Source organism: Rhinopithecus roxellana, chromosome 11 (genome assembly GCF_007565055.1).
Source record: "Rhinopithecus roxellana isolate Shanxi Qingling chromosome 11, ASM756505v1, whole genome shotgun sequence".
In the NCBI taxonomy this organism is placed as follows: domain Eukaryota; kingdom Metazoa; phylum Chordata; class Mammalia; order Primates; family Cercopithecidae; genus Rhinopithecus; species Rhinopithecus roxellana.
The window spans coordinates 106,276,354-106,292,267 of NC_044559.1; the positions used below are offsets into that span (position 1 = coordinate 106,276,354).

At 42.3% G+C, this 15,914-nt stretch overlaps 1 pseudogene; it reads left to right on the top strand.

Moving 5' to 3' along the window:
- Positions 1 to 758: 758 nt before the first annotated feature.
- On the top strand, positions 759 to 14,363 carry LOC104676595 (annotated as a pseudogene).
- Positions 14,364 to 15,914: the final 1,551 nt, after the last annotated feature.

Consider the following 15,914-nt stretch of genomic DNA (forward strand, 5'->3'; position numbering starts at 1 on the left):
GACAACCTCTTACAGCTATCACTTAATTTTTTTATGAGAAGAATTTACAATCTAAAGTGAACAAAATTGATTTAGAGAAACAGTCAATCTAAATAAACGTGAAACCTTTTTTGCAGTGTAATAGGTACATGTACTTTGCATATCTTCATGTTTTACATTGTTTACAGGCATAGGGTCCTTAAAATAACTATCACACGTTCAAGTTTATGATAACACGTTTTTAGGAGACATATGTCTTCTGTACTTATGTGGTCAGTTATATCACTCTAGACCCTTAGTGGATGAGGCTATAAACATTTTACATAGGCTATGTATTTATCATCTGCTTTCCTGAGAATGGAAATCCAGTTATGTGTTTATTTTCAAACCAAAATGTACTTTTTTAGATCATTTCTACTGCAAGGATTATTGCAAAAAAATGTTACAAACAATAAAATAAATAAGTATAGATTTTTTCTACACAGAGTCACTCTAGCGAGGTCTTCTTTGCCTGCATTTGTTTTCTTGCACTTAACCTGCAGTTTCCCTGGTGTCCCTCTGACCATTCCACATGGCCTCGTGCATCTCCCAGGTCCTAGCAAGGACCGTGGCACAAGCAGCCGAGGTGAGCTGAGGTTGAGCTGTGGGAGCACCAGGGACGGCCGCTGACTCTTTCACCTCCACCCAAGTGCGGAAGGATTCTGCTATTGCAGGCTTCGGTGTCAGCGCACAACCTCATTACAGCCACAAGCACCCTGCATGAGGCAGGTGACGCTACGATGCTAGGTAAGTTTGGAAAAGAGGGTTAGAAGCCAGAAGTGAAAAGGGGACAATATTCAAATCCATCCTAGATTATTTTTAAGGCAGCAGTTAGTTAAATATTCTATTTTATTTTAAATGAGAAAACGTCACTATTCGTGTTAAATGGCAGGACAAGCAAGTTACGACGTTCTAGGACTTCGACAAAAGGAGGTTGTTGTCTTGCGTTATTTCGAGGTACTAATGGGGCAAATGACATTTCTGTTGTTACTGGCAACAACAAAGACTGCCTTTTTTGGTATTTGTCCCACAGCCTCTTTTGAAAGAGCCTCTTCCACCCTTTGTGCTCTTTAGGAATGAATCCAGGCTTGACTCTCAGGGTTTAAAGCTCATGGGGTTTCTCCTAATCCATGTCCCTGTAGGAAATTTCATCAGGAGCCTCCACTTACCTAGTTACATGGCTTGAAAGATGATCCCAATTCTGAAATGAGATGCCACCCTGAGCAGAGGGCCCAGCCAACATGTGCCCAGATTCCTGACCCAGGGAACTGTAAGATAATTCATTTGTGTTGTTTTCAGCTGGTAAATTTGTGGTACTCAAAAACCAATGCAACTTTAAATAAATATATCAACTTGAATAAACTAATTTTATTTATATATGTGTATTTATTTGTGTATCTGTGTATGTACACAAATGTCGACAAAGAGGCTGTCCCTAACAAAACTCTAGACAGGCTTCTCTGAGCTCTTTTTTGGCTAGGCCTCATCTTTGGTGTGTTCTCCAGAGCCCAGTTTTAGCAAAGGCTCCTACCAAATTGGTTTTGCCAGAATCTCTCACCCTTGTTATCTGATCCAAGTCCCTATTCCCCAGCATCTCCCAAGTGATTATCTGATCACCTCAGCTTGCATTCAGCAAGAATGTAAAGTCCATTTAGCCAGAAATCCTTCACCAGAAGTAGTTTCATGTGGTTTGTGTGCGTTTTTAAATATTTAAAAGTGATCCACGCTTTGTACGTGGTTCTAAATGCTTCTGTAAGATCTTGGATTTCTTTTAGTTTGAACCTTTCATGTATTGCTTAAGCAAGTGGGTGAGGGAACTGTGAACCCCGCCTGCCTTCTCTCAGCTCTCCCTCACTGAAGACGGGAATGCAGTCCTCCTCAGTGGCACCTGTGACCCCTGGCTGCAGTGCCCAGGTGACATTCCTGTGGAGAAAAGCACTTTAGGACCGGTCTGCAGACACCCTCTCATGAATCTTCTGCTTTACCATGAAGCCTGGGAGAAAACAAAGGGGAAAAATGTGAGAAGAACTACGCTGCCCTTCCCGAATAGAAACCTGTTGGGCAGAGGCACATGCAGCTGAGGACAGAGCTCAGCATTTTATGTTAAATTTGCACATAGTTTCTGTGACCTCATTTGACAGACTGTTTTTGAGCTCCCTGTTGCAAATGTGTCTATTTTCCTGTTCACTTAAACCTAAGGGAATACTCGCATCAGCCGCAAGAGGTGACTCTGTTGCACTATTGCTTCTGTATTCTCTTATGGCTGTCACAATGACACTGATATCACACAGTGACATGAACCTGGACATAGGGCAGGGTACATGCAGAAGAATAATGTGCCATGGTTAGCCCAGCACTCATTAAGTCAGCTAAAATTGTGATAAGGGAAAATGAAAACGAGTCAAACACTACATTCAAGGTACCCAGAAGTGAAAATGGAATAATCTTGACCAATTCGTGATGGCAAAGCCACATTGCCTGTGTCATTCACAGTCCTTCTCTATGATCTGTGTTTATGGAGTAGATCTATGTGTAGCCTCTCTTACATAGAATAAGGTTCAATTGAAGGTGACAGAAAATCCCAAAAATGATAGTCCTCTAGGCAAGTTAGCATACTTCTTGCTCATGTAAAATCAGCAGAGGCTTGGCCATTCAGGTGTGGCAGCTCCACTTCATGAGCCATCAGAACTCCGCACTCCCCAGCTGTGCCCAGGGGACAGCTCACTTACTCATAGTCACATACGGCTGCTGGAGCTCCAGGAAACACAACTGCATCCCAAGCTGCAGTCATGAAAAAAGAGTAGAAAAAACAAAATACCTCCTCCCGTAAGGAAAGTCCCTGGAAGTCACAGCAAACAGTTTCGCCTCTACCTCACCTTCCCAACTTTAGTTCCATGGCCACACTGACCTGCAAGGGAGGCTAAGAAGTGTAGTATTTACATGGATGTTGATGTTATCAACTGAATATGTGGGGCTCTAGTAACTAACAAAAAAAAAAAGAGAATAAATATCGGGAAGAAACTAGGATTTTTAGACACACAAAACACTCATTCCATAATAGTAATGATTCCTTTTTAAGAAACTATTTTACATTAACAAGAAAAGACTTGGGAAATTCAACAGACCACTGAGAAGCATATGAATAGGTAATTCAAAGTAGGAAAAACTTTAGTAGATTAAAAATATGTGAAGGGAAACTCAGAAAAATTAGTCATGAGATAAATGACACAAAAGAGCGCTTTACATCAATTTACCAATTTTCAAAATTTGAATTATGCCAAAATTAGTGGAAATGTATGTGGACGTGTTTGTGTTTTATCTCAAGGATTCAGACACACTTGGAGATTTTCTTCATACTTAGTGAAAATAATTATGCATATACTTTATGTCCCAACCATCACATCCTGGGCATATTCCCCTGACAAGAAGCCATGGAGGACATTTTCAAAGATCTTATTTGCAACATTTGTTGTACTGCAAAGTATACTAAATTTAGATGCCCTTTACCTGGAGATTTTGTGTATAAGACATGGCTGTATTTATTGTATACATTTATATTTATATACTATATATATTTATATATATCATAGCTTTTATAAATAATTTCGTATAAATGTGCAGGTGGCAAGAGGGCCCAATGGTCCCTAGTATAAATGTATTTGCATCCGTTTTTTGTTTGTGTCTGTTTATTTTCTGGCTGTGTTTGTTTTATAAATTTATATTTATAGATGTATATATTTTTCTCAATATAGCGATTATCACAACTTCATCATGCTGTAATATAGCTATATTAACTGTATATTCTATATGAAATAGATATATGTGCACATATATGCATATATGCATATATGCATAAATACATACAAACAAAGCACTATGGGTAGGCCTCAAAAACTGGGTGTTTACCATCTGCAAAGGGGCCACGTAATGTGGCTTTCTGCCTCCTTGCCAGTAGGTGGCAGTATTGCCCAACACCCAGGAGTGTAAAAGTACGTGTATCTGTTTGTGGGAGGGGGTGTGTCTTTGTGTGAGATTTTTGGGTTCTGTTTAGTGTGTGTGTGTGTGTGTGTATCCACATGCTTGGGGGTGTATAATTTATATATGAATATACATACATATCTTTATATATGAATATATGTACATACGTACATCCATATTTATATATAAATCTATGTGATTATATATGTTTACTAAGTAATACATGTTTTTAAGTATTAATTTACATATCTAGGCTTTCTTGTTCCTGCCTGGAGGCACACCACCACAAAGAGAAACAGCTCTAACAAGTTCCATGCATAAATATGTATGTTTTAATTTTTATTTATGTATATGTTGATGCATATATTTATATAAGTTATCTATTTCTTCATATATTAAACATATAGACATGGATTTGTGTATGTGTTTGTTCGAGTCATGCCTTAGCTGGTGCCCTGTATGTGGGAAGCACTCCAGACCAGCAGACCACACTGCTCCATTCTCCAGGGCAGCAGTTTCCACACACTGAGCCCCACCGATGGTTTATCCCCTGGAGAGTGGAAAGCACAGCTGTTCCATCTGGTTGCTACCTCCCTGAGCTTCAAAAGACAGAAGAGATAGGACTTTCTTTTGGGTGTAAAGCAATACATTTTTCAGCCTAGACTTGGTGACCCGAAGTCTGTGCAGAAAGCTAGCACTACTGCTGTCCCAAGGCCAGATGCCATGCCCGGAAGCTCAGGGCTCCCCAGGGACTCCCCACTTGTGCAAGTGCAGTTCATTCTCCTGGGATGGACCTGCCTCACCCATAAGCTGGACCCGAGTTCTCTGAAAGGCGTCATCCATCCCCTGTGGATGGCCACATCCAGCATCTGCCTCTGACCTGGTTTTCCTCGTTTGCCATCTACACTGTGGACCAGAAAGTTTTGTCAAGCCAGACCTATTCCATGATTCTCAAAGTTTTGGGCGAAACCTCAAGCCTGTGGGTTCCCCGATGTCTTTTTTTTTTTTTTAAATTATTATTTTAGATGGAGTCTCACTCTGTCGCCCAGGCTGGATGTAGTGGCGTGATCTTGGCTCACTGCAACCTCCGCCTTCCAGGTTCAAGTGATTCTCCTCCCTTAGCCTCCTGAGTAGCTGGGATTACAGGTGCCTGCCACCATGTCTGGCTAATTTTTTTGTATTTTTAGTAGAGACGGGTTTTCCCCATGTTGGCCAGGCTGGTCTTGAACTCCTGACCTCAAGTGATCCACCCACCTCAACCTCCCTCCCAGGTGTCTTTAATCCAAGTGTTCTCCGGGTCTGCCCTGGTTTCTCGAGATGCAGCTGGGGCCTGCCATAACAGGCTCACACAGGTCTGTGCAGTCTTCAAAATAAATTGGGGGTCACTTTCCTGGTCCCCAAATGCTCTCAGGAGCACTCAGAGCCATCCTGTCCTGGCCTCGCTGTCCCTCTGGCCCGAGACCCCCTTACCCCACCCAGATTCATGCCGCACGCAGTGACTCCTGTGTGTTCAGACCCAGCCTGTTTTCATCCTCCTGGGAAGCCTCCCCTCCACCCACCCAAACCGGGATGCCTCTTTATGTTCCCACCTCAACTACCAAAAAAGAGTCACTGTCCTGACTGACAGCTTCTGGATAAGTGGGCAGCTTTCCCTCTAGAAGACGACGGCCCTTGGCTGGATCTGGTCAAAGGGCCATGTTCAGGGGTTTGTCATTTGTGGAGGCTCACACGGAACTGGCAGGAATAGAGCCTCTGGGCCTTTTGTTTCACTCCACTGCCAGTCTGTGGTAAGGGGGCCCAATGGCTTCTCGTATAAATGCACGTGCATCTGTGTGGCTTTGGGGTAACATGTTTGGGTTATGTTTATTTTATACATAGAGGCTTGTACATATACACCTATATATATTTGTTCACATATATTTTTCTATATATATAATTACACAAAATATTTACATTCACTTATGTATATAAATATGTCTATATTTATGTGTGTGGATGGATAGACAGATAGATAGATAGATAGATAGATAGATAGATAGATAGACAGACAGACAGACAGACAGACAGACAGACAGACAGACAGATAGATAGATAGATAGATAGATAGATAGATAGATAGATAGATAGATAGATAGACAGATAGATAGATAGGGAGATAGGTTTTCTTCTTGCCTGAATGGAGAAGCACCACTATGGACAGGCAGAAAGCACTACACAGTTTCCTGTGTGTATATATATATATGTATGTATCTATATATGTATATATATGTGTATATGTGTGTGTATATATGTATATATATGTGTATATGTGTATATATACGAATATTTATATGCTGATACATATATTCACATGTTACATATGCCCTTCTATCTTTAACAAACACACATTTCTGTGTGTGGATAAATCTATTTCTTGCTGTGTCTTAGCTGGGGCCCTGCATGTGTGAAACATTCCAGACCAACAGGCTGGGCCTCCGTGTTCCTCCAGAGCAGTGATTCCCAAAGCTCAGGCCCCATCCAGTGTTGATTCTCTGGCCCAGTGGGAAGGTGCAGCTGTGCATTTGGCATTAGGCATCAGGGCCATTGTTTCCCTCGGTGTTTGGGGGAAAGTCACGCTGCTGCTCTTGGTCCCCAAATGCTCTCAAGGGCACTCAGTGCAGTCTCACTGTGGCCTGCCTGTCCCTCCACCCTGCACCATCTTACTGCACCTGCCTTTCTCTGCTCCCAGTGCATCCTGAGGGCTCAGACCCTTCTTTCTCTCCACGGAAAGCCTCTACTCACCAAACTTATCGTATTGCCCCCACCTGCAGTGTTCCAAAGAAGCCCAGCTAACCTGATGCGCAAGTTCTGGGAAACTGGCCATTTTTCCCAATGGAGGGTGATGGCCCTGGGACTGCCTCTTGTTAAAGGGAGATGACCAGGTGTTTCCCATCCAGGACCGGTGACAGGGACCTGGCAGGAAAGGACTCCTGCTGGCTTTAGGGTTCCCTAGGCTGCTAGTAGGTGGCATGAAGGCCCCAGGGGACCAGTGGCCTCTAATATTCATGCAGGTGCGTCTGTTTGTAGTACGTGTGGGTTTTTCAGTGAATTTTGGATGTTTATTTTATACATGTATGTTTGTATTTATACATTTATTTTAAATATATTGTGTGTATTTATATGTTTATTTTAAATATGTGTTTATATATAAATTATATATATAATTATACCAGATATCCAAATTTATTCCTTCATAAAATATGTATATTTTATGTTTTCTAATCACCTGCATGGAGAGACACCAAGGTAGAAATGCTGGCGGAGAGTGCAGCAAAGATCTACATGGACACATCTATATTTTGATGTATATGTTGATACACATGTTTACATGCTACATACTCCCTTATACCTTTACATGCAAACACATTTATGTGTGTGAATATATTTCTTTCTAGTTATATCTTAGGTGGTGCCCTGTATGTGTGAAACACTCCAGACTAGCAGACTGGGCTGCACTGTTTCTGCAGATCAGTGATTTTAAAACACTGAGATCCACTGAGTGTTGATCGTCTGGTCACGTGAGAAGATGCAGCTGCACGTTGGACGTCCAGATCAGAGACATCACTTCCCTTGGCGTCCGGGCCAGCTTGCACTCACAGTTTTGGAGATCGACAGAGAGTGCTGACCAGCTGTGTTGGCATGAATGGGAGCGTCCAAAGCCTATGATAGCTGATTGCATTAGGTGTTCTTACACTCAAGTACCACCTGGTCACTGTCTCCCTGAGGGTCTAATAACAGAAGACATCATCCATTTCTTTGGCTTGTGCAGTCGTGCATTTTCCAGCCTCGTTTTGACAAGCGCGAGCCAGCCAAGAAGCCAACAGTGTGTGCGGCCCGAGGCCTGAGGGTTGTCGGTAGCATCCCCACTTGAGCGAGCGCACTTGAATCCACCACAATGGACCGCCTCAGCCACAAGCTGGGTCCTGGCGTGGGGACGGGCATTATTCCTCCAGCTGGGAAGGCAGTGCCCAGCACTCTGTCACTGAACTGTTCTTCCTTGTCAACCACCTACGTTGCAGTCCAGGGGGTTTTGTTAAGCCAGACCCCTGTTTCCCTGCTGTTCACACTAGTGTGAGGTCTCAGGCTCACAGCTCTCTTGCTGCCTTTCATCCAGGTATTCCTCAGGCCCACGAGACTCTGTCCTAACAGGCTTTGTCAGTCTGCGTAGGCTTAGGCATCCAGAAGCTCTCAGGGGCACCCCGCCCAGTCCTCCTCTGGCCTTGTACCGCCGTAACCCCCGACAACTGCACTTCCCCCAGTGCATTCTGCAGCTCAGACCCAGCATTTTCTCTTCTCCCGGGAAAGCCTCCTCTTCACCCACCGGATGTGGGACACCATTGGATGCACCCACCTTATGTACTCAAAACAAGGGCGCCTAGTCTCATTGAGAGGTTCTGGAGGTGCGGGCAGCTTTTCCACTAGAGGGCAATGGCCGCTGGGCTTGCTCTGGTTAAAGGCCAATGGCCAGGTATTTGCCAACTATAAAACGTCTTACAAAACTGGGCTTTTTGGCTCCCTGTGCTGCCACAAGGTGGCAGAAAAGCAGTGTCTCCCTGGGAACATGGAAGCACATCTGTGTGTGTGTGTGTGTGTGTGTGTGTGTGTGTCTGTGCATGTGTGTGTGTGCGCGCGCATGTGTGTGAGTGTGTTTATGTGAGATCCTCCAGGGAACGTGCAATTGCATCTGTGGTGACGGGGTGGGGGCAGGGGGACATGTGTGATTATGTGAGATTTGGAGATCATGTTTTTTAATAAATAAATATATTTATATATACAGAGAAATACATACTCATACGTGTAACTACATGTAGTATCTCTAGTTATATATACATAAGTTGCCTCTCACCTACATGAAGAAACATCGCCTCAGATTGTAAGACAGCATCACATACTTTGTGTGTAAATATCTCTATTTTAATTCTTATTTACTTATATGTTTACCATATATTTACATATGGTATATATTTCTTTATATATTTTAAAATATACACATATACACATTAACGTGTGTGTGTTGGTTTACTTCTAGTCATATTTTGGCTGGCTCCCTCTATGTGTAAAACACTCTGATTGACAGACTCAGCCACACTGTTTCTCCCGATCAGCGATTTTAAAACCCTGGGCTCCCACCCAGTGTTGATCTTCTGGTCCAGCTGGAAGATGCAGCTGCACACTGGACTTCCAGCACCAGGACCATTTCCTCCCTTCGTGGTTGGGAGAAGTCAGTCTCCCACCAAAGGAGAGGTCAGAGAGTGTTGCCTGAATGTTTTAGGGAAAATAGAGATTTCAAAAGACTGTGGGACCCAGTACAGTTCATTGGTGTTTCATTCCAGTCCCATCTAGCTGCTACCTGCCTGAGCTTCTGAGAACAGATGGGGATACTATTGGCTAGTGCAGGGAAGTAAATACAAATATTTCATCTCACTTTTAAAGGAACCTCTACCATCTACCCTCTCTGAAGGCTGTTGGCTGTAAAGTATGAGCTATATAACAAGACCTCATTTGGAAGCCAGGCCTTCTCTTCTCTCTTATAGCCTGCCTTGCCACTATAACCTGATTTTGCCATAACTTGTTTCTGGCCATGCTCTGAGTCCCCATTGTTCATGGCCTCTAGGTGGTAGCTACGCTGCTAAGCACTGTTGGAAGTTGGAGTCATCATTTTGTGGTTCTCCCTTGTGCGCATCAATAACCCTGCATGCCATTTCTCCTATTAATCTGCATTTGGCCAGTCGATTTTTCAGTGAAACTTTAGACCGCAAAGGGGAAGTGTTCCCTTGTCGTCTACCATTTTGTGGCTGTGAGCAGAATACCAAAGCCTGCTCTTCCAGAAGCTGCAGCCAAAGGAACCCAGGACCAGAGCAGCTGGCAGAAGAGTGAGAAATTCTTACCAGCCAGGCTGCTGGCCTCTGTGTGGAATCCGTTTGAGCAGATGGTGAGAATTGTTGCCCTTTCTTTCTCCATAAAATCTTGATTAGTGGAAGAAAAAGATTTGCGTGACTAGACGTACGTGTAGTGATTCTTGTGCAGTCTTTGGCATGAATAATCACGTTGTTTGATCCCTTTTCCTCCTAGAAATAGTCTCTCACTCTCTCTTTGTCTTTCTGGGTCGTGCTGACATAAAGAAGGGCACCTCAGGATAGAACAGGGGTTCAGAACCCCTAGAAACCCAGTCTCGAGCCACTTCTAAGACTGGTCAGACTTATGGCTCTGATCAGACTGGTGTCTATTCAGGCAAAGTTTACTATTTGTTCCCCAAATAAAACAACATGAAGCTCCCCTCCGATCTTGTTTCATGTCCTTGAGAGCTTGGCTTTTAACCAAGTGGGAGCACTCTTGGTCGCCACCATCTGAGAAGTGTGATTTTTGGGTCACATCCAGCGGTCAGTCTAAAATTGGCTGGGGACCTCAGACGTGTAAGATTTTAGGCAGCACACTTTTTGTTCCAAATATGTCAAGCTCTCAGGAGAGTTTGTCTTAAGAAGTGCTATCCCTATGGGGCTTATGTCACATCAACTCTTGTTGTGTAATTCGTACTGAAAAAGTACACTTTCAGGAGGGCCTCCCTAGTATCGCAGATTAAGGTGTCCATGACTGGTAGTCCCCCACTAATTTGTGGGTTACTGGAGGTACTGTGTACAAAAACACCATCCTTAACCATCTGTGGCAACAAGAGCTCTTGCCATCTGAAGCTTATTTCTGAGAGTAAATTTTTTGAGGATCATTAGGGCTGCCTCATCTATGCTGTCTCCAGGAATACCTTTTGTTTATATGGTAAAAGTTATTTTAAACTGTAAAATTGCCTTGTGGGATTTTCATGAACAGGCTTGTTGGACTGAGTCACGACTGAAATAAGTTCACCATTGGAAATTCTAATCATTAGTGGTTAGAAAACCGATCCTTCATGTCAGAAAGACTCCTAAATTTAGAAAAAGAGATCTTTTATTCTAAACAATTGCTTCATTTGTATTTATGGAAAGATTAATTTAAAATAAATATTCATAGTAGTTTCATGGCTATACTTAGAAATTCTTTTGACAAAATTAAAAGGCAAAAATCTGGCCCAAAGCAAAGTTTAAAGTTGTCCTATGCTCCGAGTGCCTGCTGTGACTCTCCTGCAGAATTTGCAGTGCTGGCCACTCCACCTCGCAGGCTGGTTAAAATTCCAGACTTCCACTGCCATAGCCTGGGTTTGATTCCTGGTGGGGAATTAGTCACTTTGGTTGGATATTTGTGTGATTTTTATCTTTTGGGGGACCATTTGTTACCCATCCTTTCCCCTCCAATGGATATATATATATATATATATATATATATATATATTTTTTTTTTTTTTTTTTTTACTTTTATTTGAGGTTCAGTGTGTGCATGCGCTGTTTTGCTACACGGGTGAATTGTATGTCACTAGGGTTTGGGGTACAAATGATTTCATCACCCAGGTAGTGAGCATGGGTAGTTTTTTAACTCTCACAATTCTCCTCCCTTCCCTTTTCAAGTGGGTCCCAGGCAGTAACAAATGCTGGCGAGGATGTAGAGGACAGGGGACCCCTGGACGCTGTTGGTGGGAATGTAGTTTAGTACAACCACTATGGAGATCAGTTTGCAGGTTCCTCAAAAAACAAAAAATTGAGCTACCATGTGATTCAGCAATCCCACTGCTGGGTGTACATCTAAAAGAAAGGAAACCAGTATATCAAAAAGATATCTGCACTCCTGTGTTTGTGGCAAGACTGTTTACAATAGCTAAGATTTTAAAAGCAACCTAAGTGTCCATCAGCAGATGAATGAATAAAGAAAATGTGGTACTTAAACAAAAGACTACTATTCAGCCTTAAAAAGAATAAGAACCTGTCATTTGTAACAACATGGCTGGAACTGGAAATAAGTGAAATAAGCCAGGCACAGAAAGACAAACATCACATGCTCTCACTTATTTGTGGGACCTAAAAATCAAAACAACTGAACTCATGAACACAGAGCACAGAAGGATGGTTACCAGAGACTGGGAACGGCAGTGGAGAGCTTGGGAGGTGGGCATGGTTAACAGGTTAAAAAAAAAGAAAAAAAAAAAAAGCTCAGAAAAATAAATAGGACTTACTATTTGATAGCGCATCTGGGTGACTATAGTCAACAATAACTTAATTGTACATTTTAAAAAGGCTTAAAGAGTGTGACTGAATTGTTTGTAACTCAAAGGATAAAGGCTTGAGGGAATGGATACCCCATTCTCCACGATGTGCTTATTTCACATTGCACATCATCAAAACATCTCATGAATCTTATAAATATATACACCTACTGTGCACCCACAAAAGTTTGAAAAATAATCAAATAAAAATAGTCTAATCATAATTTGCAAATACCGCCTGTTTTCTGTCACCATTAAATCAGTCTCCATTAAATACAAAATATACACAAAGTATGTATAAAGCTTATATATATTTGCTGTTTCTGAATAAAATAAAATCAATCAATCAGCTACATCTTACACATTATTACAGGGATGGAGGTATTTAAGAACTACCTCTACTGATCCTAGAAATGTTTCAACTCCTGTAGAAAAGATAGAGCAGCTATCAGATTAATTTTCAAATTATACTAGAGAAACTTCAGAAAACAAATTTTGTGGCATCATACATCAAAATTAAACAATGACATCAGTGAGAATTACATACAATTAGGGACAGTTATGGATTGGCTTATGGTCTTGGATAGCCACTACTCCCACACAAGTAAAGCTCATGATTCAGTAATTATTTTCTCTTTCCTGAACGGATTTGGCCCTGGTCAGTTCATGACCCAGAATTTTTTTTTACAGGAAAGAGCACTTATTCTGTCTATTGATCCAGAGACAATAGACTCTGCTCACAGATTGAAATATAAACTACCCGCCCGATTTCTTTCTGCTGCCAGGACAATGGGCTCAGGTTTATGTTCACAACAGCCAATGAGTGCATAGAGCTCTGAGATATGGGCCTGTGATCCTGTGACTTTACTCCCCCAGAGAACTGCAACTGTCATCTCACCTGTGGCTACAAGGACAGTACATATTTGATGACTTAAAGTTATTTTTTAATAACTTTGTCTTAGTTTCCAGTTACCAGAAAAATGACAACTTTCTACCACGCATCTTCAAAGACATGAACATGGGAGAGGCTCTGTTTTTCCATGATCCCTGGAGGCAGACAGGGGTTCACATGGAGAGAACAGGACATGCTGAGTCTGAGACATGAGAGACTGAGAGCAAAGCACATGTGTCTTACCGGTTTCCGCGCTTCTCTGAGATCTGCCTCTGCTGAAAATCTGATTTTCAGTTAACCCCCAAATTCCTGAGCCAAACTATTAGTGAATTGTAAATAGATGGGACCACACAAAGACCTTGAGAAGGAGATGTCAACAGGTTACAGTGCAGAGAAGAACTTAAAGGCAAATATTAAAATGAAAAATAGGGACAAAATAGTGTGATTCAATGCAAATTAACATTAAACTGTGGCTCATATATAGTCTAGGAAATGTATTTTAAGATCATTTACCCCATAGAGATAGACATGCTAAATTAAATAATATTCATAGAAGAAACAGAACATTTATAAAGATTTGTTTTCCACACAAGAGAGCACCAAGTTTATGTTGTCCAAAAGAAAATTTTACTCATGAACTAATTAATACACCAATACCGCTTAAACGATTTAAAAGTTACAAAGTAACCAATCTTCCCAATAGTTTTTAGGAAGCATATATAAAAGTGATACGGGCAGCGCCTAGCTGCGCGCCACGGCCGTGTTGCTGGCTGGGCAGGGCCTGGCAGGCAGGGTGGGCGCCCGGGTCTGGCCTTGTGCCACCTGGCTCCTGGGCGCGGCCACCCCCTGTGCCCCGCCGCCCCTGACCCTGGTCCTGCTCCCGCCCAGGCCAGATGCCCGGCTGCTCCGCCAGCAGCCGTGACCTCAGCCAGGCCACGGAGACAACAGGCAGTAGGGTCAGCCGCACAGAGGAGAAAAAGCAAAGCAAGTCACAGCAACTGAAGAAGATTTTTCAATATGGCACTGTTGGCGTGTCGTTGTACACTGGAATCTCATTAATCTCCTTGGGCATATTTTACATGGTTGTGTCAAGTGGTGTGGACATGTCTGCAGTCCCGCTGAAACTCGGATTTAAAGAGTCCCTGGTACAGTAAAAAATGGCAGCAGGTACAAGTACCTTTGTGGTGGCCTATGCAATCCACAAGCTGTTTGCGCCACTGAGAATCGGCATTACGTTAGTCTCTGTGCCCTTGATTGTCAGATAGTTTTGCAAAGTGGGATTTTTTTAAACCTCCAGCTGCAAAACCTTAATGAACTCTTCAGTCGTAGGCACTGAAAACCTATTTCTTCTAAATTACACAATTTGGATTGGTTTTAGGGTTGTAGGTTTTCTTTTGGAGGGGTAGGGGGCTAATTGCTATGTTCTCGTGGATAAACTTTGCCAGTAAAATTCAGGCTTTTGAACAATTTTAATTTTTTGCTTCATAAATTTTGTGAATGCTATTCATTGTAGGACTTGTATTGTCAGGAAGATATCACAGATGGGTTAACATCTCAAGACAAAATAGTCTGCAAATGTTCCTTCCGGGAGATTTTTGGCAAGGGTCTGTCTGTAAAAGTTCCAGGGCGTTAATCTTGGCTCAGGTTCCTAAAAAGCAGTGATTAATTTAACTGGCTTTTAAATATCCCCTTCCACTGATATTTGTTGTCCGCTGCCTACAGTTTAATATGCAGTGTTCTGCAAAACAGCTGCCAGTGCTACAATCAATGAAGCAAAACTTAATATGTATTCACAATCTAAATTAGTATCAATACTTTGACATTCACTGCATTTGTTTTGGGGGAAGGAAAGTATTTCTGGTATGTTTCATTGATCCCCAAACACCTTCCAATCTGGACAGGATGGGGCTGATTCCAGATGGTTTTTCTGAAATTTTATTAAAGTATGTCAGTGTCATTTGTTTAGGTAAAATATGAAAACTCTGCTGAGTAGCAGTGGCATCACTTGGTTCCTGATGCCCATATTCCAGATACCACACATAAAACAGCTAAGGCAATCTTAGCTTTTCTTAGACAACCTTTATCTCAAACTTTCAGACATTCCAGAATTGTCAAAATGTTTACACTGTCTCATTATTTTGAGTTAAAAATCCTGTTCAAGAAAAGAAAATTTTGTATCACTTCCTCAAAAAGAAAATTCATAGCACTTGTCACAAATGGAAGGCAACAATGAGATAATACAAGCCAGGGAGGGGCTTGTATTACAGGGGAAGGTGTAATTAGTCTACCGAGCCAGTTTTACCTAATGAAGGGCATGTGTGTTAGAGAGATTAGCTAAGAGTAGAAATTAAAGCACAGAGGCCGGGTGCGGTGGCTTATGTTTGTAATCTTAGCACTTCAGGAGGTTGAGGCAGGTGGATTACTTGAGGCCAGGAGTTTGAGACCAGCCTGGCCAACATGATGAAGCCCCATCTATACTATAAGTACAAAAATTAATCAGGCATGGTGGCACACGCTTGTAGTCCCAGCTGCTGGGGAGGCTGAGGCAGGAGAATTTCTTGAACCCAGGAGGTGGAAGTTGCAGTGAGCCAAGATCGCACCACTGCACTCCAGCCTGGGTGACAGAGGGGAACTCTGTCTCCAAAGAAAAAGAAGAAAGGAAAGGAAGGAAAGGAAGGAAGGAAGGAAGGAAGGAAGGAAGGAAGGAAGGAAGGAAGGAAGGAAGGAAGGAAGGAAGGAAAAGAAAGAAAGAGAGAGAGAGAGAGAGAAAGAAAAGAAAGAAAGAAAGAAAAGAAAAGAAAGAAGAAGAAGAAAATAAATTTGAGCATAGATCCAAACTGAGACACTGAGACTTCCTCCTTG